This window comes from Serinus canaria, chromosome 5 (assembly GCF_022539315.1).
Source record: "Serinus canaria isolate serCan28SL12 chromosome 5, serCan2020, whole genome shotgun sequence".
Lineage (NCBI taxonomy): Eukaryota > Metazoa > Chordata > Aves > Passeriformes > Fringillidae > Serinus > Serinus canaria.
In genome coordinates this window covers 26738375-26764814 of record NC_066319.1, presented here as the reverse complement: position 1 = coordinate 26764814, position 26440 = coordinate 26738375, and the positions used below count along the sequence as shown (strand labels likewise).

General features: G+C 38.5%; 1 protein-coding gene across 15 annotated transcripts in view; it reads right to left on the bottom strand.

Annotated features, from left to right (window-relative positions):
• NUMB (NUMB endocytic adaptor protein) overlaps positions 1–26440 on the bottom strand; it is a 98843-nt gene that overhangs the window by 42255 nt on the left and 30148 nt on the right. For 3 of the 15 annotated variants that reach the window (XM_050975127.1, XM_050975129.1, XM_050975130.1), the window contains exon 1: positions 12458–12634. The exons of 5 other annotated variants lie outside the window; for them this stretch is intronic. The gene's annotated coding sequence lies outside the window, so the exon portion shown is untranslated. Of the gene's footprint in view, positions 1–12457; positions 12636–26440 lie in introns of those variants that run through there. 7 more of the 15 variants (XM_050975134.1, XM_050975135.1, XM_050975136.1 and 4 more) reach the window with 3 other exon arrangements.

Below are 26440 nucleotides of genomic sequence, written 5' to 3'. Positions count from 1 at the left end.
TACAAGTTTGATCTTTGCAAGGCAGAAGTCATTCCTAAGGATATGCAATGCCCCTTCTAGTAGATTTAAGATAAATCATTTGCCTCTCACAAACTTGTGAAATTCAGCAAATAAAAGAAAGCAAGCCTCATTTTCTCCATCAATAAATATTATAAAGCAAATGTCCCAATTCATCAGACACCACAGCAACTGCAAACTCCAACTATGGTCCTAAACAATATGCTAAGAGGTTTAAGAGCAGAGCTATAAGGCAGTAATCCCCTTGTTTTGTAGGCTCACTCTAAAAATACCCTGCAGACTGTCAGTCACTGGTGGAAAGCAGGTCTCCTAAACACTTGATGTGATAGAAAGTGAGTTGAATTGTAGAATCTATGATAACTGAAAACAAGCAGAAGTTTAGTAAAGAAACACTAGCCATGTGCCTTGTGGAAAGCAGTTCAAGCAGTTCTGCTTTGCAGCTCATCTGCACACATGTGAATAATTTTAACTAACCAAGCCACGTCATTTCCAAGTGAATCATTTACATTTACAGCAGCTAAATATCAGACGACTCAACAGTTTTCAAACATTAACATCTCGGTTTAAAAGGTATCTTTACAAATACATGCTGAATTTCAAAATGAAATTAGATAAAAAAGAAAGTACAAAATGAGTTGAAACAGCCAAAAAGACTGTTCTTTCATCACCCATTCCATGAACTGCAGCTTGAAGTTATGTATGACAAATCCCATGAAAATAAATGCATTTTCAAAATTTAAAAAATACTCTTTTACAAGTAAAATAAGCATCTTTTACTAACTAGTAGATCAATCATAAACTTCAGGTTTTACACTGGACTTACTTCCGTAGGACTATGAGTATTTTATAAGCAAATAATCAGTGTTGACTAAACAAGGCCTAACATCTGCTGCTTACTAACAGACAGGGTCGAATATAAATCAGCCAATCATTCCTTGGTGCTGTTGTCCTGACCACTCCCTACTTACTGGGAAAACAGAACCATACGAACACACACTGTATTTTTGGTTCCAGCTCTTGGGTAAGAGCAAAGGGAGCAAACAAAATGAGCTACAGATTCAGAGCATGCCTTGCAGGAACCAACTGTGCTTGAAACCAGTTGACTAGGAAGATATATTTTAGCAAGATATTAAAAAATATTCATAGTGAAGCTTTACCCTTGGTTCATATCCAATGTTTCACAAAAGCAGAGGCAACCACATTTTGGCCAACTGATCCTGCAACACTGCTCCACACCAGCCCACAGCATGGTCCAGCCCAACAGCCCACCCTGCCCACATTCTGGAAACATTTGGAACAACAAACCATACATTTGTGTCAGCCTTATGAGAAACCTCCAGTGGGAATGAACAGTAGTGCTGCCGAGTCTGTCAGCAAACAGGATTCAGGTACAGAGAACCTAGGTAAATCCACAAGAGTACTAGCATGCTCAGATACAAAACAGGGAGCTAAAGAGGGCTCTCCACCACGACCAGCAATGTTTCATTCATTCATGTATGCTCTCAAAAGAAATACATTCAACAACTGTTTGCAGGTGATGCAAAATGTTCCAGAGTAGGTTAAAATGATTTTAGAAATACAAGATCATCTCACAAAGAGAAATTATTCTGTAATAAAAACAGCAGAGAAAAGCATATGGAAAAAGGGTAAAAAAGCCACTGTAATTATAAATAGCAGTGAATATGAATTCAGCCATTATTACTCTCTAGGAAATGTCATAACTCATGCTAGTCCTCCAAAATTTTAATTGTCAAATAAGCAAACAGTAGTCAGAATTATTATTATATTATTATGAAAGTATTTATATTTAAACATTAATTATTAATAAATTACTAAGAAAGAATTATTATGAAAGGAGCAGTGCAAAGCAAGCAGGATGCTGAGACTGCACTCAGCTTCAATACCATGTAATTGTTGTAGTTAATATACCCTCCTGGAAATGAAACTGGAAGTTGCAGGAAAGGGAAGCAAGGATAAGGTAGATGGCAAGGACTACTTGATGCCTTCAGCTCAAGGACAGATAAGACACATCAAAGGTCTTCACCTCAGAAAACCAATTTTCCAGGGGGGAAAGCTACAACAATTACAATATCATAATGTTATAAAATAAAAAGGGAATGACGATTTTCCAATTCTTATATTGTAGGAACTGTGAAAAAGCAATAGAATTCTCCAGCAGACCAGGTTTTAATAAAACAGTACTTCTCTTCATGATACAAAATCAAGCAGGACAATTCCTAGGTCTGGGAAAGTTTAAAAACTAAATATAGAAAGGATTTTTTTTTTAACAAATCCCCAAATCACCCAGATTAACTATTTGATTGAAACTTCCGAAAGTTACTGGAGCCTATCCTGGTGGTGGTGCAGCAATCCATTTAGGAAATCACCCAGTCCCATTTGACCAGCTGGCAAGTCTTGCTTCATGTCTTAATCTCCTATTCTTGCCAGGATCCAACACGGACTGTATCAGAGAGAATTACTGCGCTGGGGAGCCTTTGTTGAGAAGCAGCCCAACTCCCAAGCTGGTGTCCCTTCAGGGCCAGTCCAGCTGGCCACACCTCCGTGTTGCAGCTGTCACAGCACCACAGCAGAGCTGCTCACACCCAACTGCAGCAGCACCACCAAGAGCCGCCTCACTACACTGAAAGGATCTCCCTTTCCAAAAAACCCACAGAAGCAGGAGTTTTTATATCTCAAGACATTTAAATGAAATGAATCTATATTCCAGATAGCTCACAAAATTTGAAATATTGTGGCAACAAGCATGGGTGCACTTAGTCAATCTCAATTACAAAATGAAAATTAGCTGAACTGCCACGAAGTGTGTCATTCACGGGATGACAGATGACTCCCTGTCACACCATTGCTGCGCTGGGCCCAAGCACTCCAGTCAGTCACTGCCTGGCAGCTGTTACATGGCAGCTCAAGACACTTCAATCGCTCCCATCCTCCACAGCTAAATATAATTAAGGCCCTCTTATCTGTAGGTTTTCTTCAGCTTGTTCACGCTAAATCAACCACACTTTTGACTGCAGCCAATGCAAAGAAGGAGGAGGGCTAGTGACACAAAAGGCATTTTTAATATTAATTTAGAATTCAAATGAAATTGTTAAGCGTTGCACCAAGCTTTTGTGAAAAAGTGGCAGGTTTTAATAATAAAATTGAGCCCAGAGAAAAGATACAGTAATTTTTTCCAGCTGTCAGGATATCAGAAAATCATTTGATCATCCCTCATTAAGCCCAACAACAGAAAAAGTTCACTTTCACGTAAAATATAGGCAGAATGTTTTTAGGAACCCACTCTGGTGTCCAGCATTTCAACTGTGGTTAACTTCTAAGAACATAAATTTTTCTTTATATGAATCTTATTTATTATAGTAGGAATTAATGTATACATTTGTACACCTATCCAGTGCAAGTTTTGAATTGTTCCATAACACTTTTCTCATAATAACTCTTTACAAAGCACTACAAGGAACTAACAGAATTTCCAAATCCATTTGCTTTACACAAATGTAACCAAATCAGAAGCTAGCTTAACAAAGTTAGACACAAGCTATGAATACTTTTAAGCACACAGAATGCAATGCTTTTTGAACTCCCTCACCAGCTAAATACCTTTAAAAATATTTTGCATCCTCTCTAGAGTCTAATACAAGCCATGTGTTTCATCACCCACAGAACTCACAAAACATTTAAGGAATCTGTCACCATACTCCCTGTGAGAGGTGTCTAAACAGAAAGTTCCAATACAATTCCAGCTTTCTGGTACCATTTTGTATATAGACAACTAACATTCCTTATGATGACACAGGATGTATAACCTCACTTCATGCCTAATGTTTCCCATGTCTGCTTACTGCAGAGCCTTGAGATCTAAGCACAACTTCAGTGATTTTGAAAATTATATATAGCAACATAACCGAAGATATATCTTTTATAAGCACTTACCTTCATAAAATCCTGATGTGTGTAATGTTGGGAAAAAAACATTCCCCAAACCCAAGTGTAGTACAATCACTTACCAGAACAATGTTCATATGACAGCAGCAAGAATACGTTCACTTGGTGACTTACTTTCCTGGCCCCCCCACCCCCAGATTCTCCTATAGTACTTTTCTTATAACCCCTCTCTCTTGAAGCTATAACCATGACTCCATGGATATAAAAAAAAAAAAAAAAAAAAAAAAATCTATGGGCTGAAATAAAGGGGAGATGATAAAGTGATCTGGCCAAGTCCAATATGGGCAATAAAAGGCTTCATGTGGGAACTTAATGTCATTTTCTCCCTGTACCTCACAACATAACATTTTTTTAGATAATTTCAGTGTTTCTTTTAAAGAACAAACCCACAATCTGGAATTAGTACTCCATTATACCAATTTGCCACAACTCCAGTCAAGGCTGGATTTTTCTTTATTCATGGCAACAGGCCTGAAGCTTCTCAGACCTATGGCAAAACCTTTCATCTTACCAATTTCAATATTTGCATATTTTAATTTGGGGTAAGAGGGGAGAGGAGGGAAGGGGTGAACTCTATGGAATTAAGTGATAAAAGGATGCATCGATCAGTCTGCATTTAAGGTTTGAGGTTTTATGGAAGAATTCCAAGTAAAGTTTTTCATGTCTGCTCTTATAAACAGAGATGCATACTTCCCTCCCCCACTCCCTCTTCCTATCACTTGGCATTTAAAGCCCTTTGCTTGTAAGGATAGTAGTGCTGGTCTTTATGGAGGCTGTAGATAGGAATTCAACTGCTACTGCTACAAAATTTCACAGGCACTGTTTTCTTAAACACTGATAATAATCTCTCAGACATTTCCTTCCACAGAAGTTACCAGATTTCATGATGGTCATTAAAATTAGTAACACATTATTTTTGACCAGCAATGATATTTATGAATCCACAACCACATGCTCAGTGAGAATTATCACATAAAGCTTCACACATCAATAAATCTCAGGATTCCTCTCCAGATTGCTGGGTTTTTTTTTTACAGCTGTTAAACTCAGTGAAGAGAAAAGAAAGTTTACTTTAAGTATATGTAACAATGAAAATTTATTTCTCTAAATAAGTAACCCTGCATACCTCCAAAGGGATGGTTTCTACCCTTTTCACCTGAAATCAAATTAATGATAATAAAATTCCTTAATGATAATGAAGTTTTTTTAATGAAAGCTTTAATTAAGAAATGGAAGCAATATGTTAATTTCTCTAACAATCTAGTCAAAATATTTGGTCTTTCCAAGACCACAACAAGATTTTAATTCCAGCATGTAAACAATATTTAAACCAGTTCATATAATATAACACTGGGGGGGGGGGGAAGAGAGAGGGGAAAGTATATTATGTGAATTTCATGTTGCTACCTGAGACAGACTGCTCCAAACTTGTAAAACTGCTTTACCTACCAAACGAACTGCAAGAACTCACATCAGCATTTTACCTCCTAGTCAAAACTAAGTCTATGGTAATTCAGAAGGTCAAGTCTTAGAATATAATGGACTAGAATATAATAGATTCAGACTTGCTGTACCACCTTCCTGGTGATAAAATACTGGGATCTTAATTCAACTTTTTTCTGTTAGCTTTCTCTTCCCCATATTAATTCTGTTAGAATACAGATTTTATCTCTTTCCAGATCAGCACAAAATTTCTGCTATAAAAAACAAACATGGATTAAAAGCCAAGAACAAGCCTTTGCATGTGTGCTTTCTTCACAACCTACACTCTGATCTCAAAATTATTATTAAGAAAAGGCCAGAACACGCATTCTAACGTAAACAGTTTAAAAGAACCTCCATGAAATAACCTTCATGTAATAATGAAAAACGTCCACTGAAATTGTCTGTAGAATTTGGAAATTAAGATCAAAATTGTTCTCATATTCTTAGTTCAGTAAGATACAGAACACTTAAAGAGATGAAGTTAAACCAACCACTTTAAAAGTTAAGCAATCATACATTAAAAGACAGAGTTAAGATATGCACCTCAAAATGCCTGTGCTGCCTTTCAGGGTCCCAGTTTATCTATATAAGGAGCTAAGACTATGACCTCTTCCATGAATACCAAAATCCTATAAATATTCACAAAACTGTCTCACTATTCCTCATTAACAGTTCTCCCACCTAACTGATTCTAAACTATTTTTTATTTTTATTTTATAAAAGAAAAAATATTTAATAAAAATATATATCCCAATATGGAAATAAATGGTCAATATAATATTATGAGCATGAAATATCATGAAAAGGTGTTTTTATTTCCAAAGCTTCAAATGAAGATATAATTACGAGCAATACATGCTGCATTAAGTCAGAAACATCTCAGGCCATCAGTAAAACATCCTATCAGCTAGGGCTGATAAGAACTACAGAAATATTGCAATTGCATCCATTAATTCTCTTTAAAATAAGCTGCCATCTGAGACATGGACAAAAAGACCATGTTCATTATTCAAACATTATTCAGATGTTCATTATTCAAACAAATTGAGCTTTTGACCATCTTGTTACAGTTGTTCAAACCAGGAAAAAAGTTCAATATTAACGTCACCCTAAACTAGAGAGGTATGTAGTTTTGTTCCTAGTACAGAAATTAACGTTCCTCACCCCCATAATGATCTTAAGCAAAGTAGGATGCTGCCTATCATATGTGGGATCACAGCTGTCTCCTTGAGAAGGTGAAACGCATTCCACAGCTGCGTGGCAGGTCATGTTCTCCCAGAGGGAGATCAGGCTGCCCACCAGTCAGTACAGGACTACAGGCAGGGCTGCAGCAACAGCAGCAATTCAGCAGCTCCAGTGATGCCAAAGAGCCCTCACGAACACACCAGTCTGACTGAATGACCTCAGCTAGGCTAGAACTGTGAAATTCACAGATTTCTCTCACCTTTGTAGATCAAGTGTTGTTCACAGTAAAACAGTTACAATGATATGCTGGAACACAGATTTTGGTGGCAGAAAGGGAGTCACAGAAAGTGCACTGCCCGTAAGTAACACATGCTGGAAAACCACATTGCTGCAATAGCCTCTTGAATCATACAATACCTGTCATCTTCCCAGCTTTAAACTGCTTGGCAAAAGAACAAGAAAAGTCAAACAGGAAATAATGAGGAAAATTTGTCTTCATTCTCAAGTCCAACAGAGCAATCAATGAAGCCTCAAGCTCAGCAAAGACAGAAATATCACCTGATGACCCTGAAATCCTGCACCCAAAGGCAGCCTTTCCACATCTGCAGCACATGCACTTCTACAAGTCATTCCTCAAAAACCAGACACAGCACAGGGCAAGTGGCAGAAGGTAACCAAGGCATCACTCACATAAATTTTCCCTGAATAATTCATATTCTACCATTGCCATATTCTGAATTGCCTGCTGATGGATGTGGACAGTGGCAAGCAACAAATTTCACTCTTTATAGGAGTGAGTTTGACATAAAAGCAGTATGAGCTCTACAGGTGGGGCAAGTAAGAAATTGTGCTGCTGCTACTGATTAAATCATGTCCCTTGTGTTACCATCTTGGTATGGAGAACATCACCCTGCTTTTATAAAAGACAGCTGCTTCCTGGGGTGGCAACTGAGCTGGGCAACAGAAGACAGGATGAAGAGGAAGGCAGTCTAAAAATGCCTGCAATGGAACAGCTAGCATGTGGCATCAAGGCAGGCACAACAGGGACCCAGTGAAAAGGACACTGGATATTGTGCTGCCAGATTCACACAACCATAAAAGTCCCAACTGTATTATCTTCACCAGCCACTAGTCACAGAGTCAACTAATCTGGCAGGTGACTGAAGCACAACTACTCCATTCATATATCACCATTCTTAACAGTATGCCCTGCCTTCCCTTTCTAAGTTTTCTCTTACACAACAGGCAGCTTATAGGACACTGACAATATAGATAACACCATTTAGAATGCCATTAAAATTAGGTGAGAGACAACACCACCTTCCTTCACAAGGAATCAATTATACATTCCTTAATTACAATTCCTCTACATATATTAAAATTCACCTTATTAGTGAATTTTACTAGTGACTTGGTGACACAGGTACTGAACTGAGGTAGAAAGTGAGCTTATTCTACTCTAGGAAAATCAGATCTCCTAAGAAGTTGGCATACTGTGCCACTGAGATGAGCTTGGTTGGCTGGAGCATGGTACCTATAATGCCAAGGCTGTGGGTTCAATTCCTATATGGGCCATTCACTTAAGAGCTGGTCTTGATGATCCTTGTTGGTTCCTTTCAATACAGAATCTTGGGATAATCCCTTCTTGCTGGCAAGTTCTGGAAGAGTCGATCTTGATCACAGCCCCTGGAGGACCAAGCATCACCTTATGTCACTTGGAGATTACCAAAGGCACACATTTCCCTTGGCCAGAAAACATCAGTGCACATGGCAGAACTTAGCAAATCCGCTCAAACTGCACCATTCCTCTGGGAGCTTTAGCAATCTTCACACCTGGTTAACTAATGACAATTGGTGTCTTGCAAAAATACATCAACAAAACTATAGGAAATCAAAGATTGTCTACAGCAAAATAGCTAAGGCCTCCCTACTCACATTATCGAGCACTTGCTCATACCTCCCATTAATTCTCAAAGGTCAGATTTCATTCCAAAGGCTGATTGTCCATCAGGAGCACTGCAATTATGTATATTACAGTAGAGACACCCTTCTACTCTCCTTATGGTTTGCACTACATCTTCCCAGCTCTAACTCCACCTCCTGAGATCACCTACACAGCAGCATCTTACGTACAGCTCTCTGAAGCTGCACACATCACACCAAACAGCACGTCTAAAGGCAGCGATCTCCTTCAGTGGTATTACTTGCTGGAAAAGGAAAGAGTTCTCAGACAAGAACTACAAACCTCATCTCTCTATAAGAGATTTTTTTCCAACATTACAGCAGTCTAACCACTGCAGGTAAGAGATGCTGAAAGCTTTTATATAAAGCCTTGCTACAAGCATAAATATACAGCTTTGCCAGCACTGAGACTTGACAAGTTGGATCTCTACATCACAAACTTAATTTATAAAGGAGGAGCAGAAAGAGCCAAGTAATTATTACATATGTTTCTCTGACCAACTTAGTCTCATGACAGTGAAATTATGCAAGCGTCTATGGACATTTGAATCACATGCCTCAAAGAGAGCTGTTGCAAGCCACAAACCCCTTTTTCTCAAATTTCACACTAACCAGATTTAAGAGTAACGCCAAATTGATATTTTGCAGTGGTAAGGCAAAGTTGATGAACTCACAAGTATCACCCAAAAAGATCAATCTTCAATGCAATAACATGTTCTTCAGTTATTTACACTCAGTATTTTACATAAAGAAGGCTTCTCCAATGAAATCTATCAATTTGCAAATGTAATAGCTATTTTCAAGGGCAGCCTAAGTAAATGACTCTTTTTTAATTAAGGATAAATTAAGTATTTAATGAATTCGGAGTTCTTATATTGTTCCCTCACTGTCTATAAGAAAATCCTCTACAAAGGAAGGGGCAAAAATCATGTTCTCTTTTTGCACCTCTCTCTATTGTGAAATACACCCTCTGAGGTTGACCACCAGTACTGTTTACACAGGGATTATATAGAAACATCTTTATAAAGTACTCAGTGTCTGACTACACAAACCAACAGAACTTCCTCAGCCCTTCCAAGTCTCAAGTCTGAGCGATGACAACACCATTAAGTGACAACAGTTTCCAGAACACTCATATTCACATTGCCTATTGGAAGTTCCTTATCACCAGAAAGGGTTGCATCTATGTATCATGTCTGACAGCTACTGTGGGTTTTTTTCCATGTTCAGTTTCTTTCCTGTACTTGGTCCTTCTGTTCTCAAGTTTAACTCAAGGCTGAGTCCTTTCTTGTTCCATCAACTTGAATTTTAGAAATTTCTTAAGATTAAACATTATAGTCAGATAAAGATGAAACCTCCTGAACGCTGAAACTACAGCAGAAAGAAAGGGATGAAATTCAGCGTGCCCAGGATTCTAAACCCCAAAGCTGACAAGAAATCACAACTACATAAATTTTTATTCCCAATATTTTGAAATATCAGGTTAGTGATCTACACAGGCCTTTTTTATCATCACAGAACTTCTCTCTCCCTGAATTCTTAGAAAAAAGAACTAAAGAAGAAGGTAACAGAGTAACTTCGGAGTCTGAAACTGAATGCTTTTCATAGCCTCTAACATGAACTTCTAAAGTGCAACAGGCTGCTGTAACAAAGCCAAGATAACTGAGGTTATCTTGGATTGTCCTCCAACCACACCCAGGAATGCAATGCATGCCAAAACTCCACAGTTGGTCACAGACATGGGCGCAGGAGGAATTGAAATGTGCTCTGAGTCACCTTCTCACCGCTGGAATCAGGCATTTAGGCGGGCTTGCTATAAATATCCAGTGCTGGAGATACAGGAGGAGATTGGAGCCATATGTGGGAGACCCAAATACCAATTACACACTGAGCAAAGATCCAGCAACACAAAATTAAGGAAGAAAAGGAGATTTAGGAAATGGCCTCCTTTAAGGCATACAGGCTGCATGCTCTGAACACTCACAGAAACAGAGCAACCAAGAAATAAGGCAGGGAAAGAAATCAGAAGTTTGGCCTACAGAAAAATCCCCCTTGTATAGTATCATACAATCCTGTTATTGAATTTATGTTTTCTACATAGAACAAGCACAATTTGTGTGAAAAACCCAATTAACTAGTAAGGCAAAAACTCCGAAAGATGTGACTGACCAGTAAGCTAACTTCACAGAACATACCTAAAGTCTGCCCAAGCCTAAGATCATATTCATAGCTGAACACGTGATCTGCTCCAGTTTCTGCCGTTGTCTTACTCCCTTTTTTTGTTGTTTGTTTGATGGGGAGGGGAGGATGTTTTTCTACTAAGAACACTTTACTTTTCAGAATATTCTGTATAGGTGAGTGTCTTTTCTACTTAAGAAGATTTTTAAAATTTTGTTACTGCTACATTCCTCTTCTAGAAGCCACCCTGGACTTACAAAACAATGAATATCTGAATAGAAGTTTTAAAATTGTCTTACATTTCACAAGAATGAAGACACTTAAAGCAAACTTGTAAATTTTTTTCCTAAAGGAGTAGAGGGGTTTGGGTGGTGCAGAACAGGATTACTTGACATACTTATTTCCCTGATACTGGAAAGAAGGCTAGAAAGCATTCCTAAAATATTTGATAGTCTTGAGATTCACAGTAGGAGACTGTATTTCCTGCTGGATAATTGTATTATGTTACACACAAAAACGACTATGTCAGTAAAATTAAAACAGCTACAACACGCGAAGCTGTCAGCAGAGCTCCTGTTCTGTTTGAAGGGAGACTCCAGAAGGGCCCAAGGGACTTGCAACACACCAGCTCTAAGAGGGAAGAATGAACACCTCTGTAAAACCTAAGTTTCCCAAGTTGATGACCATTGTGTGAAGTTAATCTATGCTTACTTTGTTACAAAATCAGAACCTAGACCTCTGATTATTTTCAGAACGGGAAAGAAAAAAAACCCAACGTGCTTTTTGTAGATATAGTTACCCAGAGACTATGGGAGCAGGCAATATGTGTCAGTATTACTGACTAAGCATCATGTCCTAGGTCTGAGAATAAAAAAAATTAGGAAATAACAACTAAAACATGAATAAAAAGGCATCGATGGCATAGCTATTGCTAAGTGACATCTTATCTAGCTTTTATAACAACTAATTATTGACTAGCATCACCCAAAAAATAGATTTTGAGTAGAACTCCGAATATTGATAACATCAGCTTAATTAATACGATGTTTAAAACCAAACCCAAGCAAGACTCAAGTCTTCAAACTAGAGAAACATTTACATTTATCTACTAAATACACTGTAGGAACACCATTGTTTATTTACACTATATTATATTTCAAAGGTTCAAACTTTCAACACATCAGTAACTAGTAACCTTTTCTGAATCTATTTTAAGTGGTTAAAGATTCTCCCTATGCAAACAATTAGAGGGACTTTTTAAAGATTTAACTGAAGGTAAAGGTCTAGGTTGAGATGAGTTATGAGAAAATGAATAGCACTTCTACATAATGTTCTCAGTTATATTAGGATACACATTTTAAAAAGGACTAAGTGTCCTGAGGATGTCCCACAATTTATTTATAGTATTTCATAGAATCTTTGAAATTCTAAAGCTCACAAAATCTTAAGACAAAAAGATGTGGTATTCAGTTTTTAAGAAATGATGGAGAAATTAACAAGCTTAGTTCAGAAAATAAACAGATTACACAACCAATCAAAGAAAGGAGAACTGACAGAGTACACTGTTGATTTCAAACAAGTGCTAACAAATACCTCCTTCAATAATTTGAATCCAATCCACCGAGGATTTTAATTAAGTCATTGGTTTCCATAGAACTTTACTTACCATTTGTGGGGGGAAAAAAAGTCTGTTGTTGTAAGGACTCCACAGATTACTACCCATACAGACTTGGTCACTTACACTACACACAAATACAGATGATACAGTTCCCCAAAATTCAGAGCACGAAAAGGTAAAGTTCTGCAAGAGAAGGAGGTAAGGCAAGAATGCAGCTGTGACACAGGCGTCGCTGGACAAGCTGCCCTGAGACACTCCCTGCAAATTCTCTTCACCACCCACAACCCCTCACATTAGGCATCCAGATATGGCATGCAGCAGGAAGGGCCTGGACAGCCTTCATCGTGGGTCAGGTGCACTGAAACACTTTGGGAAACCTAAAACAACTGCACATGGCCTCAAAGGCTACAGCCAGGGCACCTAACTGGATCTGGGAAGTAGTGTGACATACAAAAACCAAAGCCACCTTCAGTTGCCTTGTTTTGCACAGGTTTTGGTAGTGCCTGCATCAGTTCTGACACTCCAAAGCAAACATTTTCTAACAAACTACTACAGTCATACCTTAGGACAACTCAATCAGAAGCAATAGCTATATCCTGCTTTAGGAGCAGCAACTGACACAATCAAATAAAATTCAAAAATATAATCTACTTAACCTGTTTTTTTTTTCTTAATCCCTGTAGTTAATATGCTCACGAAGTCCATCCTTCTGTGACAGAGGATGAAAACCAGTGAGTTTTAGGAGGCAACAACAGTCCTCCACTTGGGTACAACGCCTTCAGTGAAACCTTCAGCAACACCCTGCCATTTCTGCAAAGCCTGAGCAATTGCATCAGTGGGCCATGGGAGATGCCTCATTTCCTCTGCATCTTCAAGGCTTACGCAAGGTTTTACCAGCTCCAGCTGTGCTCACTGACAACATAAGAAAGCTTGTAAAAAAACATCTGAGAAGGAGCAGGGTAAGGCCCAGAGTGAAACATTTGAGCACATACAGCATACAGTATGCTTAGTTCCATAAACTGAATTTAGTCTTATTCCTGAATCCTGCTTTCATTCAGGTTTGTCTTTGTGACTGGCAGAGCTACTCTACTCTTCAGTGCAGACCTATAAAAATAACTGTGCAGACAGGATCCCAAGGTGTACCAGTAAGACAGTTACAAGCCTAGACAGCAGGAAGTGTCAGCATATTCCAAAAGAGCTTAATACTTAATGGAAGCATAGAGGCCTGCAATTACACAGCTAAGTCCCAATATATGTTTTTTACAAGATTAGACCTGGAAAAATTCACCTGTCCTGAGAAGGAAAGAAGCCAAATGGCAGAAGAGAAATAGAGGCAGTCAGGAAGAAAATTCCAGAACTTCTCCCTTCAGCCTTGAATTACAGAAATTATTGGTGGTTTTTACACCTCTTGAACTCCCACAATATATTCAGTCAACATGGTTTACCTCATCAGTAAAGACCAGAGCAAATATCCAGAATAAGTATCTCTGGAAAGGGGGTCTACAAATACTCAGAAACATATTTTTTTTTTAATGTCAGAAAATATAACACACACACACACACACACCCAATTTGGTTATACGTACCATGGTTGTTGTATATGTTAGCTTCTGCCATTTTTGTCTGTTTTTCTTAAACAAAAACTTATTTCTATCATGCCAACTACAAACTAATGCATGTACATGGGACTAAAAGCAGACAACCATCACTCTCATTTAGAAAGTAAAAGGGAACTTGATTAACCTGAAAAGATGCAAACCTGAAATATACTCGAAATTTACACAGATGGCAACTGTGGTGGCCAAGTGGCCAAGGGCAGGGAGGGAGAGAAGTATTAAGTATTCTTTCATTTGCGAATCCAAAATTCTAGCAGTTACAGAATTTTAGTTGACTTTTAGGCAACACTGCCTGACCACTTCCCAAAACTTGGGGCAGCAGATGTAGTTACTTCAAGATGACATATTTATAGCACACAGAACCTACATACAGCCACTAATTCTATAATTAAACACTAAAACAAGATGCTATTATGAAAACAATGTCTCTGGCAACATACCACATTCAGATGGACACTGAAATATCTTTTAGATAATTGAACTTGATCTAATCTGGAGTTGGTATTTCCTGGCCAATGATGACTAACTCCTCTAAACCATCATTAAGTATCAGGAAATACCCACCCCCAACATCAATCACTCTCTAAACATACACCAAAGTATCATGTTTTGAACATCTTCACTCACAGATAAATATCATATAGACAAAAGTGAGGGGAAGAAAAACCCTTTCCACCAGTCTTCAAGTAACCAAAATACAAAACAAAGTCCTAATATTAATAACAAAATGTGAGTTAGGGCCAGACTTCCAGCTCACTTGTACAGTTTCACAAGATAACACTGGGCTCTTCCACAGTTATCTCACTCCCTTCATTCATACATTAAAATGCTTCCAGAATTAAACTGATCCAAACCACAATTGGTGGTTAGAGAACCATGGTGGGTTAGAGAAGAGCTTGCACTAGTACTCTGAGTAGTTTGTACAGTGAGGACACTGGTCTTGCACACCTCTGCTGTGTCCTTCCCTCTCAGCTTCCTACATGCACTGTCCTGCTGCCCCGACCAATTCCAGTACTCAGCAATCTACACGAAAAAAAGAAACAGACCAAAGAGCCTCGGTGCAAACTCCAGCCTAAAGGAGAAGCCACACCTTTTCATCTCCATTTTCTGTTCCATTAAAAACAGCAGAGGAGAGAAAGCACTTCTTAGCTTAAAACAAACAAAGAAAGAAAAAGAACCCATGGTAAGTGAAAGACAACATCACATTTATATTCAGGAAGGCTCATGAGTGGACAATTGTCCTCTTCATTTCTGTAGAAACCAAAATTAAAGGCTCTCAGTAGGAAAAGTCACAGCTCTAATCCTCCCTTCCCCATCTCCCTGAAGGTACTAATAGAAAGTTTTCATCACAGCAGTCAAACACATTGCTGTGTTGTGAATATTAAATCTAACCCAATGACACTGCCATGATTTCCTCTCCTATCCTTTTTCCATCTTTTTTCCCCCTTTAAAGGCAAAAGATTTGCTTTACAACTGCCATAAGTGCACCAAAACTATTTCTAATTTACTTAGAATTACAAAATAATTTCACATCTGATGAAATTGCTAGTTGATATTAATTACACTACTACTCTTCTATTAGAATTCTACATACTTACCTTAAGCTGGCAGGTGATTCTCTGCAAGTCAAACAGCTCCTAATTAAATCCTAAAAACCTATCAAATATTAATACTTAAAACTGCTACCTTCAAGCAAATCTACAGCTTGTGTATCAAGAATGATTTTGTTTATACAATCATTCTGGTGAGTAGAGTCTACTGCCCGAATACAGCAGCTTTTTTTTTTTTCTCTGAACATGAAAAATCAAACCTCTTATGAAAATTGATATTCATTCCCAACCCTCCTCCCAGAAGATCTACCCACTTATCAAACCACTACAGTAGATCTTCTGGCAGCTCTTTGAGCTGTAATCAGAGACCAGACTTACATTCAGATCTTTGAGGGAAAAAACCACCACCACCACAGAGCACCCACCCATACAGAGTCCCCTTCATAATTCAATTTTACTTTACAAAGACGGCTCCTTTGCACTCATCTGAAAACATGTTATGTGTCAGCAGTAAAACGGAATTGAGCTTTTTTGGAGAATAATTTTGGACCAACACTCCCATAAGCAGAGTGCTACACCTGGGAAAACACATTAAACTGCTGGTTCAGAATTCAGTTTGCAGGCAAGTGAGCAAATAGTGTTAGCAGGCACGATACCTCCTGCACTCCTTGTGTCAAGTAGTTCTCGAAATGTTACATCTGTGCCACTGAAATTAAACTAGTGACATTTTTCTCAAGCTGTGAAACTTGCATAATGAGGAGCAATAGCACAAGTAATCCAGAAGCAGCACTCAGCACCAACTCACAGCAATGTAAGGACAGAAATGAGTTGCTACACTAAAAAAAGTTCACAAGAAAACTTTCAGCAGCAAACTGCTTTAAAAAAAAAATATTAATTTCTTTTTTAAATTTCCTACCAATCCAGCCCTCTAATTCTACAATATAAAGGTGTCTCAAGTCAGTCTATTTCGATGTGAAGGATGTAAATTAAGAGCCATGATTTGGGAGAAAAAATAAACAGAAAAACAAACCAAAATGCTACCAAAAAACTCCCTCAGCATTTATCTTGCTATTTAAAACAGCTGTGTCACATGGAGTAAAACAGCCCACTAAACCGTATCTACAAAGCAAGGGCAGAGTTTTAAACTAATCAGTACAAAGGTCCTCAAGAAACTGAGTTTTCACAAATTATAGCTTTGCACACAGTCCAGTTTATAATGTGGACTTTGTAAAGATTTGAGACCTTCCTAGTGACGCGCTTCTGAGTACAAAACAATATGAGGAAGTGCTGTAGCTAATGCCCCTCTTCTTGCAGACATTCACATATCAAAGGTGCATCATTGTTTAAAATGGCTCCAGCTCCAAAGGGTGAAGATGTACTCCCTGTCCTGTCTTGACCTTAAGGGAGGGACACGCTGTCCACCAAAACATCCTGTCAGGAAAGCAGTAAGAAGCATGCAAATTTGGAGATTAGGACAATAAATACACTTTTGCTGGTTACTTATTTTGGCTTTCAAAAAACTTCTTGTTGAAGAATACAGAGGCTTTTCTAACCAAGTTTCATCCATGCCATAAATACTAAGGAACATGTCCACTTGGCAGCTGCAGGGAACTAGGAACAATGTATTTGTGAAGCTCCCTGTGTGATAGTCTTGTGTGAAAGTTTTTATTGTTACATCCATTCTCTTTTGAAGTTACATGTTTCCTGAAACCGGTTTAGCAGAACAAAACTGCTATTAATTATTTGCTATTTCTTCCAATATAGATAATTGGAATTTATGTGAACATTGTCCAAGTCTAAGTCTTCCTAAATAGCTGCATGTACTTTACTTAGTGAACATTGTTCACTAAGCAAAATACATGCAGCTATTTAGGAAAAAAAATGGGATGTTTTACTGCTTTGGGGTTTTTTTCTGTTTCCTTTTTTAGGACTGCATTCCCAAACCTGTGAGGAGATGCCCATGACATAAAGAACAAGGTCAACAAGTATTTTAATCAGGTCCTTTTTCAATATTTCTTAGAACTGGCACCAAGTTCTTACAAAACAAGCTGTTTAGGTCAATAATAAACTGCCGGGCTCCTAAATAAACTGGTAATATTGTACCTATTTCCCTCCTAAGTAAAATTACTGCTTTTTACTGGTCAATAGGTCCTATTTTCTCAAGCACAAAATTAACAAAAAAAACTGGCCCAGATTACTCAAATGACTACTTTAAATGTGGTTTCATTGAGTTTTTATTATCACACCTTTCTATTTAGCTACCTGTTCTCCCAAGATGAACAGTGATCTCTGTATTTTTCTTTAAGTTTATGCAAGTGGAGGGCATTAAGCAAACAAGCAACATTATTTCAACCTTTTTATAGTAAAATGTCTACCAGAAATCAGACAAAAGCTTAATTCAGGTTAGTGTTATAAACCCTAACAATGTTTACTGGAGTGAAACAGTTGGACAAGCCTGCTCTCATATTTAGTTCAATTGCTAAGTGTCAGGAATTAGTTTGCATCTCCAGATACCTGCACTTGAAACTGAGATGTGGAAGAAAATAAACCTGGCAGATGAGATCTCAAACACTTAGTATTTCTTCCAGCTCAAGCTTTTCATACCTTACATAAAATGCATTACCTCATTTTTTAACATCAGGTTAACAGCTAAGAATTTTTTTGAGAGAGAATGTAATTTTATCAAATAGCAAAGAGAACTGTGCAAGCAACACACAGCAAAACACAAAGCCAAGTCACAGAATCAAATGTGAGCTTTCATATATTAAAACCTAAAACCAAACAGTGAAGCTCACTTTCATAGTGTGCTCTTTAAAACAGTGACAAAGCAAATCACACAATCCAGACCGAATAAACTGGATGTTACAATTTATAGGCTCTAGTCACATTCTGTCCAGTGTATACACACCATTTTCTACAAAGGAAACTAAGATTGAGACCTCCATTTCTCAGGAACTAGAAGTACTGCTAAATTCACAAATGCCTTTTCAAATACTAAAGAAATATGTCAGTACATGGAAAAGATTCATAAACATATTTATTTTAGAAAGGGTCGCTACATTATGAGCTGCTACTTGGGCTTTGTACAAACTCACAGGAAAAATACATCCCTTCTTCAAAGAGTTGTTATGGAATTGTTTTGTCTTCCCTGTATTTTAACTGTTCAGCTTCAATTGCACTGACCAACCTTTAATTGCAAAAGTTAGTTTTGAAGTCCAATTTCAGATTGAGCAAAGTCTATCAAAAGATTTACATGAAGTCCTGGATTGCTTACCTGCCTGTAATGGTGTGGGTTCTCATATTACACTGTGCCATAACTACCTCTATTTAAAATGAAAAACAACTCTGTTTAAACACTTACTGTCACTTTAAGATCTTCAACAAACTACACTGCAGTCGTGCTACTGTACACATCAAGGACGTGACTACCATCTCTTTTAGAAAGAAAGTCAACTCCATTTAATTCCTGCTTGAATCTAGACATCTGGAATCAGTATGTACATGAGGAAGAACCACACAGCTGCAACTGTATAAATATTTTTCTTACCAATTCCCTGCCAAGAGCATCTCAAAATTATAAGATCAATTTCACAGACAAGAAATAAAACTAAGGTCACACAGGCAGAAAAGCTTTTAGAATTTGGGTACTCATATTTGGCGTGAGAGGTATTCCAGGGCCAACATACAGTCTCATCTTGGATCACATTTTCCAGATTTTGTTTCCTTTGAACTTCTGGGGCAGATCTGGTGCCTCCTTAAACTGGCATAATGATTATCTCTGATTTTATCATAAGAATTTCTGGCATCCACTTCAAATAACAATCCAGCAGACAACACGCATTCCAGCTTGTGTTATTAGGATTAAAACAGGAACCCCTTTCTATTGATATATTCCTTCCAACAAGGATTACCTAAGCAATTGCCAAACTGATTGCAGTTGATTACAGTATGATGATGCATAGACAAGTATATTTGTTAGATGAAAATACTGCAGCAAAGGTAAGTCTTCAGAGGTTTGATTTATAAATAAGCTTGAGAATGCCCTTTTGATCTAACATAGTACCTTGGAACCCATAAAGTATCTGGAACATTATTTCTAGATTCAGAACACTAGGAGATATTATTTTTTTTGTTCACCTCCAGCCAAGCAGACTGCATTTTGCCTTCTCACACAAACTTGTGATACCTGTGTGACTTCATTACAGAAATTAATACACGTGGTCATCTCTCACTGATGCACTAAAAATCCATTCTTTCCTCAGACACATCTGCTAAGCCAGCATAAGTAAAAAGTTAACCACGGAAGCCTGCAAAGGTCTTGTGCGAATAGTTGAACACCTACATCAAGTATCAGTGGCACCAATTCTTTGGCACTTATTCTTTGCACAATCACATTAACCAAAGTCTGGGGCTTGGTTTGGTTTTGTACTGTGGCTAAACAACATTGAAAAGTATCGCCATTGCAGAGATTGCCCATATTTTAGAAACTTGGGATGGTTTTTCCTCTCATATACCACCATCCATGAAGGAACAAGGCTATGGAAGGATGTGATGGTATCAGACCACAATAAAGACACAATGCAGCAGACCAGCTTAAACCTTAGGCAACAGAAATTGATACATTGGGCTGTTTAGCAGGGACGAGCATAATTCATAGCATACAATGATTCCAAGTTCTTCTCCTGAAGTTTGTGAACTATTACGTTTCTAAGATCACACTCAGCGCTGATCCTACACAGCTGCTGCTTTTTGCTCCTTTCAAACAACTACAGTCACATTAGAGTTTCACTTTTTAAGGTTTATGAAAACCTTCCAGAATTTACACACTCCTACTTACTCACAAGTTTGTCCATGACAATCGATATGGGTCATCTTTGTCAAGTCCTTCTCGTGGATTCCAATTTCTTGTATCAAATCTTTATATAGCATCACACAAGATGCTTAACACCAACACTTCTATTAAAGCTATTCTGGTCACCTGTAAACACAGACAACTTAAGAGTCTGTTTCTAATCTTCATCCTCAAAGGTTTTGCCTCTTCATCACCCTCTTCTCTGCAACCATTAACTACAGCTAATGTATTTCAAAAGATGAGAACTGTGAACAAAACCTTGAAAGAGAGGGGCTTCAGCAAACAGTAATGTGAAGTGACAGTATTTGTTTTGAAGGCTTAAGGACAGCTGGACAAGATGTTGCACTTTCACAAAGAAATAACTTACAAATCACATGCAACTTGTGGCAGCAGAGATGACTGTACAGACTGTGGGTTCAGCAACACAGGGCTAAACAGCAGGAACCCTGCAAATTTTTAAGGGGCAAACCACTGTGATTAAAACCACCTTCACATTCCTCACCTCACTGAACTCTGACATAAAGTAATCATCCAGAGTTGTGAAATCACCTCCTCAACACTTCAACTATCCTTAAAATAAAAGTTCTAGTTTTGTTATCACAGTCTTCTCTAGGACTTTGATAGTTCTCTCCAACAGTTTTTGCATATTTCAGTCTAATCACCACTCATAAATGGCAGTATGCTGCTCAAGGTGCAGTACCAGCAGTCTGCCAGCACCTGGCAATTGTGCGAGCAGTGAAGTGCAGGGATGATGATGCTGGAATGCAGATTTGCTTGCTGAACCTTTTTAAATGTAAGATTCCTGTCAGCCCATGCCTTTAGCCTGCCAAAGTCCCTCTAAATAGCAGCAAAGGTGTTTGTTGTGTCATCCACTCCTCCCAATTTTGCATCATCTGTGAACTTGCTGAGGGTGCACAGTGCCCCATCACTCAGGTATTAACGAAAATAAACAGCCCAGGCCCTACTATCAACCCCTAGGGCACACCACTGCTAGTTGGCCAGCAGCTGGACTTTGTAGCACCATTCACACCCCTTTAAGCCCAGCACTTCAGCCAATTTGCAATCCCTTCCCCTGTCTACTTAGCTAGACCAGATGGTGAGGGTGTTAAGGGAGACAATTACAAAAGTACTGTTAAAGTTAAATAGCACAAACTTCTCTTTTCTCCTCCACCAATCCAGTCATTTTGTCAAGGAGGGCTGGCAGGTTGGTCAAGTACTATTTCCCCTTCCTATAGCAACAAAAACTATTGCTAATCATCTTCCTGTCCTTCTTATGTTTGGAAATGGCTTCACAGGAGAACTTGCTCCATCATCCTCCCAGGGGTCTAGGTGAGGCTGAGCAGTCTGCAAATACCCAGACCCTCCTGTCCTTCTTGAAGGCAAAAGCAACACTTGCTTTCTTCCAGTCCTCAAGAAGAGTCTCCAATTACCTCAATCTTTCAAAAACAATTCAGAGTGGTTTTGCTATGGTATCAGCTCTCTGACCACTCATAGGTGCATTCTATCAGTTCCCATGGACTCGTGGCAAAATTTTTAAAATGTTCCCTTACTTGGTTCTTCTCTATTGAGGCTAAATCTTCATTGCTCCAGACTTCCCCACTAGTCTCTAAGGCCTGGGACTCCAGATGACAAATCCTACCAATAATGACCAAGGTAAAAAAGACATCTAGTACCTCAGCTTTTTCCATGTTTTCCTTCATCTCCCTCTGGTTGGTGATGTACTTGCAGAAGTCTTTCCTGTTGCCCTTCATGTCCCTGAACACCTACCTGAAAACTGAGGTCCAAAGCCAATCCCAGTCACACCTCTTCCATTCCTCATGCACACAGAAGCAGGAGGTGCAGTGAATTCAGATTCAAAAAAGGGCATACTAAGGGAAAAGGCACTTCTTGAAAAACTTAATACTGGGCCTATTCTAACTTAACCATTGTAATCGAGTACACACAAAACAAGGAAACCGTAATCAACTCCAAATTGCCTCTCTACTCTGTTTAACCTTATGACACAAGTATCATGCTAATGATGGCTAAGCTGGCTCCCCGCTGTCAAAAACAGAGCCTGACTGACAGATGTGATACGCACTGGAATGAGCGTGATTAGGCAGCGACACAGCTGTCTTCTTAACAGTAGCACAACCTCTGTTTATAACTGTGATGAAAGTGAATTGTTACTTTCAGGAAATCTAAATTATGCATCCTGGTGATTATGTATTCCGTATTATACAGCTCTTTCATCTTATGTATTGACTCATACCTTACGGCCTGCCCTGCATTTCTAGGGCAACGCAACGTCATACACGTGTCAAGAGGTGAAATGTTATAACCAGCAATTTTAAAAACTCACTAGTTCTGGACAGTATGCATTAAAGATCTCTGACTCTACATAGTAAATGACTGAGCTACCAACTAGCATATACCAAAGCCAGCTTTGTGCCACAGGATAGTGGATGCTGCACTCACATGCAAAGGGTCATAAAAGCAGTTCTGTGAATTGGAATCATACTTTAGTGCAATAGGCTGGTTTAAACAAAGTGTCCAAAACAAACAGCAGCAGTAAAAGCTGGAGAGAAGCAGAGACTATGAACATAGTGCCTGACATGCATCAAGACAAAAATGAGATCTTTATACTTATAAAAAGCAATGTATTCCTAAACTTTAGCGTGTTTTAAAATAATAAATGATTTCAAACCTAACTAAGGCTAGGTTAGCAACTAAGAGGGATAAACAAAATGTAATTTTGCAGAAGTCCAGATATGCTTTAGTATATCCAAAAGGCATTCCAGCCACTCTACCACTGTGTGATATGAGGCAGCTCTTAAAGGCACAAGGAATCTGAACATCTGTAGAAACACCAACAAACAAAGAAAAGCTAAGGAAACCAGCATTATGTCCTTAATCAGTTCCCTCTAAATTGGTAGCTCCCTAACTGATTTAACAGGTTTTTTAAAAAGCCTTTGAACAAAACTTTAATTAAATCTATTCCAAAACAAGTACTCATTTCAGCTCACTGCTCTAGGTAAAACTCCAGTGCATTTACAAGTATAATCAGTTCAGCACAGTTCTCCCTCTTTCCTCTCTAAATACAGCTATTTATATTTGACCTCAACCCACACTAAAACTCAAACACCCAGCATGCAGCTCTTTCATCTACTTTTCACAACCTGATCAACAGCAGAATGGTAGATGAAGAAAGGTTGGGTGTGATACCTTCAGAAAACAGTCAGAAAGGGTTTTTTCTGTCTGAGTGTGATAGTGAATACAAAGACCTGCCTGAGCAAGTGCTTTTACTACTGGAAATGCATCATAGCTGCACAAAAAATACCATTTTCACAGACTCATAGAACAGTTTGGGTTGGAAGAGAGCTTTTAAAGTTCATTTAGTCCAATGCCCCCCTGCAATGAGCAAGGATATCTTCAACTAGATCAGGTTGTTCAAAGCCCCACTCAACCTGACCTTGAACACTTCCAGGGATAGGGCATCTACCACCTCTCTGGTTCTAGTGGTTCCAGTGTTTCACCACCCTCACCGTAAAACATTTCTACATGTGTCTAATCTAAATAGACTCCGTCAGCTCAAAGCCATTACCCCTTGTCCTCCTGCAACAGACTTGGCTAAAATGTTTGTCTTTCTAAAAGCCCCTTGCAGTACTGAAGGCTGCAATAAGGTCTGCCCAGAGCCTTCTCCTGGTTGAACAATTCCAATTCTTTCAGCCTTTCCTTATAGGAGAGGTGCTCCAGCCCTCTAACTGTCATCATGGCCCTTCTCTGGACTCACTCCAAGAGGTCTGTGTCCTTCCCATGCTGGGGACCCCTGAGCTGGATGCAGCACTGTGAATGGGGTCTCAGCAGAGGAGAGGGTGTCATCAGCAAATTTGCTGAGGATGCACCTGATCCTTTTAACTATGTCATTAATGAAGACATTAAATAGCACAGACACCCGAGGGACACCATTTGTCACCAATGTCTTTTGGGACACTGAGCTGTTGATCGCTTTCAGAGAGTAGGGGTCAATGGTTCAGTGTCCCAGTGGGCTTTGGTGAGAGGTGGTTTAATCCATCAGATTTAAAACCCAATGAAACAGGTACCAAAACAAATGGGGAAAGAAAAAAAACCAAGATATTATGAAACTCAGTGTTATTTATTTAAATTTTATTCATTTTCCAGATACTACTCTAGTTCTATTAGCATCCCTCCATTCAAAAAGCAAAATTACATCTCTTCTCAATACATTCACTGAAAATCCAGGTATTCACATGAGACCTGTAACATCTCAAGTATCCCTAAAGGCCAGGACACTCAGAGCCATGTCCATATTGACACAATTCTGACCAAGCATTTGAAAGCCTGTTTTGAAACAATGCAATGGGTCACACCACTCAGCATTTCACACATCTAAAGAGGCATCTGAACATGGAAAGCAGAGACTGCTCACATCTCTACAGGTTATTTCTGTACAAACCAAGAAATGTGTGGTACCAAGGAAAAAGTGTGATTAACTGACAAGAAGTAATCATATTAAAAGATTTCAAAATTTTTTTTGTCCAGAAACTGATGGCATTTACTAATTAAGAGATACACAGGTTTGTTAGAGTCACAGTATTTAGGTTTTTAGCAAAACATGCAAAACAAAGCTTCAGCAAAGCAAAAATCTTACTAGTGAGCCACAGGTCAGACACAGCTTATCAGGGAATTCCACTTTAGAGTGGATGAGACAATGGTGCTTTACTACTCGGACTTCTAAAGAAATGAAATTTACTTTACAAAACTGAGAAACTTCAATTAACTATTATAAATTATAATTTCAATACTGTGGACCATTTCATAATATTACTTCCTTTTTATAAAGAGACTTTCTGTGGGTTTTATCAGATCTCACCCTATTCAATGGCCACTACTAACAGCCTTCAACCAAAAAAAAAAGTTTGTTGTACAATATATATCTGTTTATGCTATGTGAGTCGGGGAGAGAAGAAAAACAAATAAGGGAAAAAAACCCAACAAGTACCTTTAGCATGAGGACTGTTTTTCCTGCTACTGGTTTTTAATTTCAGTAGGCTCAAAATTGAACAAAATGGCAATAGTTTCTTCTATCATATAGATACAATTTCCTTTCCTTATACATAAGGAGAGGAAGCAAACCCTTAATAAAGATTTTCTCTCCAGGGCTATATCTGTCATAGGTCAGTCTTCAATATGAAAGACAGCAACAAGTTCATCAAACCCTTCCTGAGCGCTAAGTGGCAAGACTAACAGTGAGCACTGCTAGGCCAAATTTCTTAAAGAATCTGCTTACAGATTCAGTTTTCAGAAATATTGATATGACTATGACCATGCTACTAAATATTACAATAAAAGTCCCCACCAGGTCACCTGTCTGCATTAAACTGCACCTAAGCATAACAGTGACATCTGCACACAACTGCTGAGAAAACAACCAGCACTTAACTTCCATAAACGAAAAACCAAAATAAAAGGCCTTCAGGTGCTGAATAATGAAATTTTGTGGTATTTTCCCAAAGCTGGTTTACCAAATTGCTAGTTTCATTATGGTTTCAGAATCTGAAATTTCAAGATCAATATAAGCAGAACAGGGAAACTTCAAACAATCCTCCCAAAATGCTAGCTTAGAAATTAAGAAGAAACTATGACCCAAATACACATATTTTACATTATGCTGGTTACCACTGAACGAGAAAAACTGGTTTTCCCACATGGACAAAAGAACAGTATTACTCACCCAACTAATGCATCCCTAATTCAGCTTTACCAAAACGAACATGCTCTTTAGTCTGTTCTTGAGGAAAACTGTGACTTAACAAAGTGGTCCTACAGTTTCATTAAAAAAATGCAAAGGGCAGAAAATTGCAACAGTGGTCAGGCAGTGTATACTGAGCTGATGAATGATCTAAAAAGGCCATAATGCCAGCGTATCACTGCGGATTAGTACCCAACACAGATGAAAGGTTTATGTGATAGCTGAATATTTGAAAACTTTTGATTCCACCAAAACTTCTGG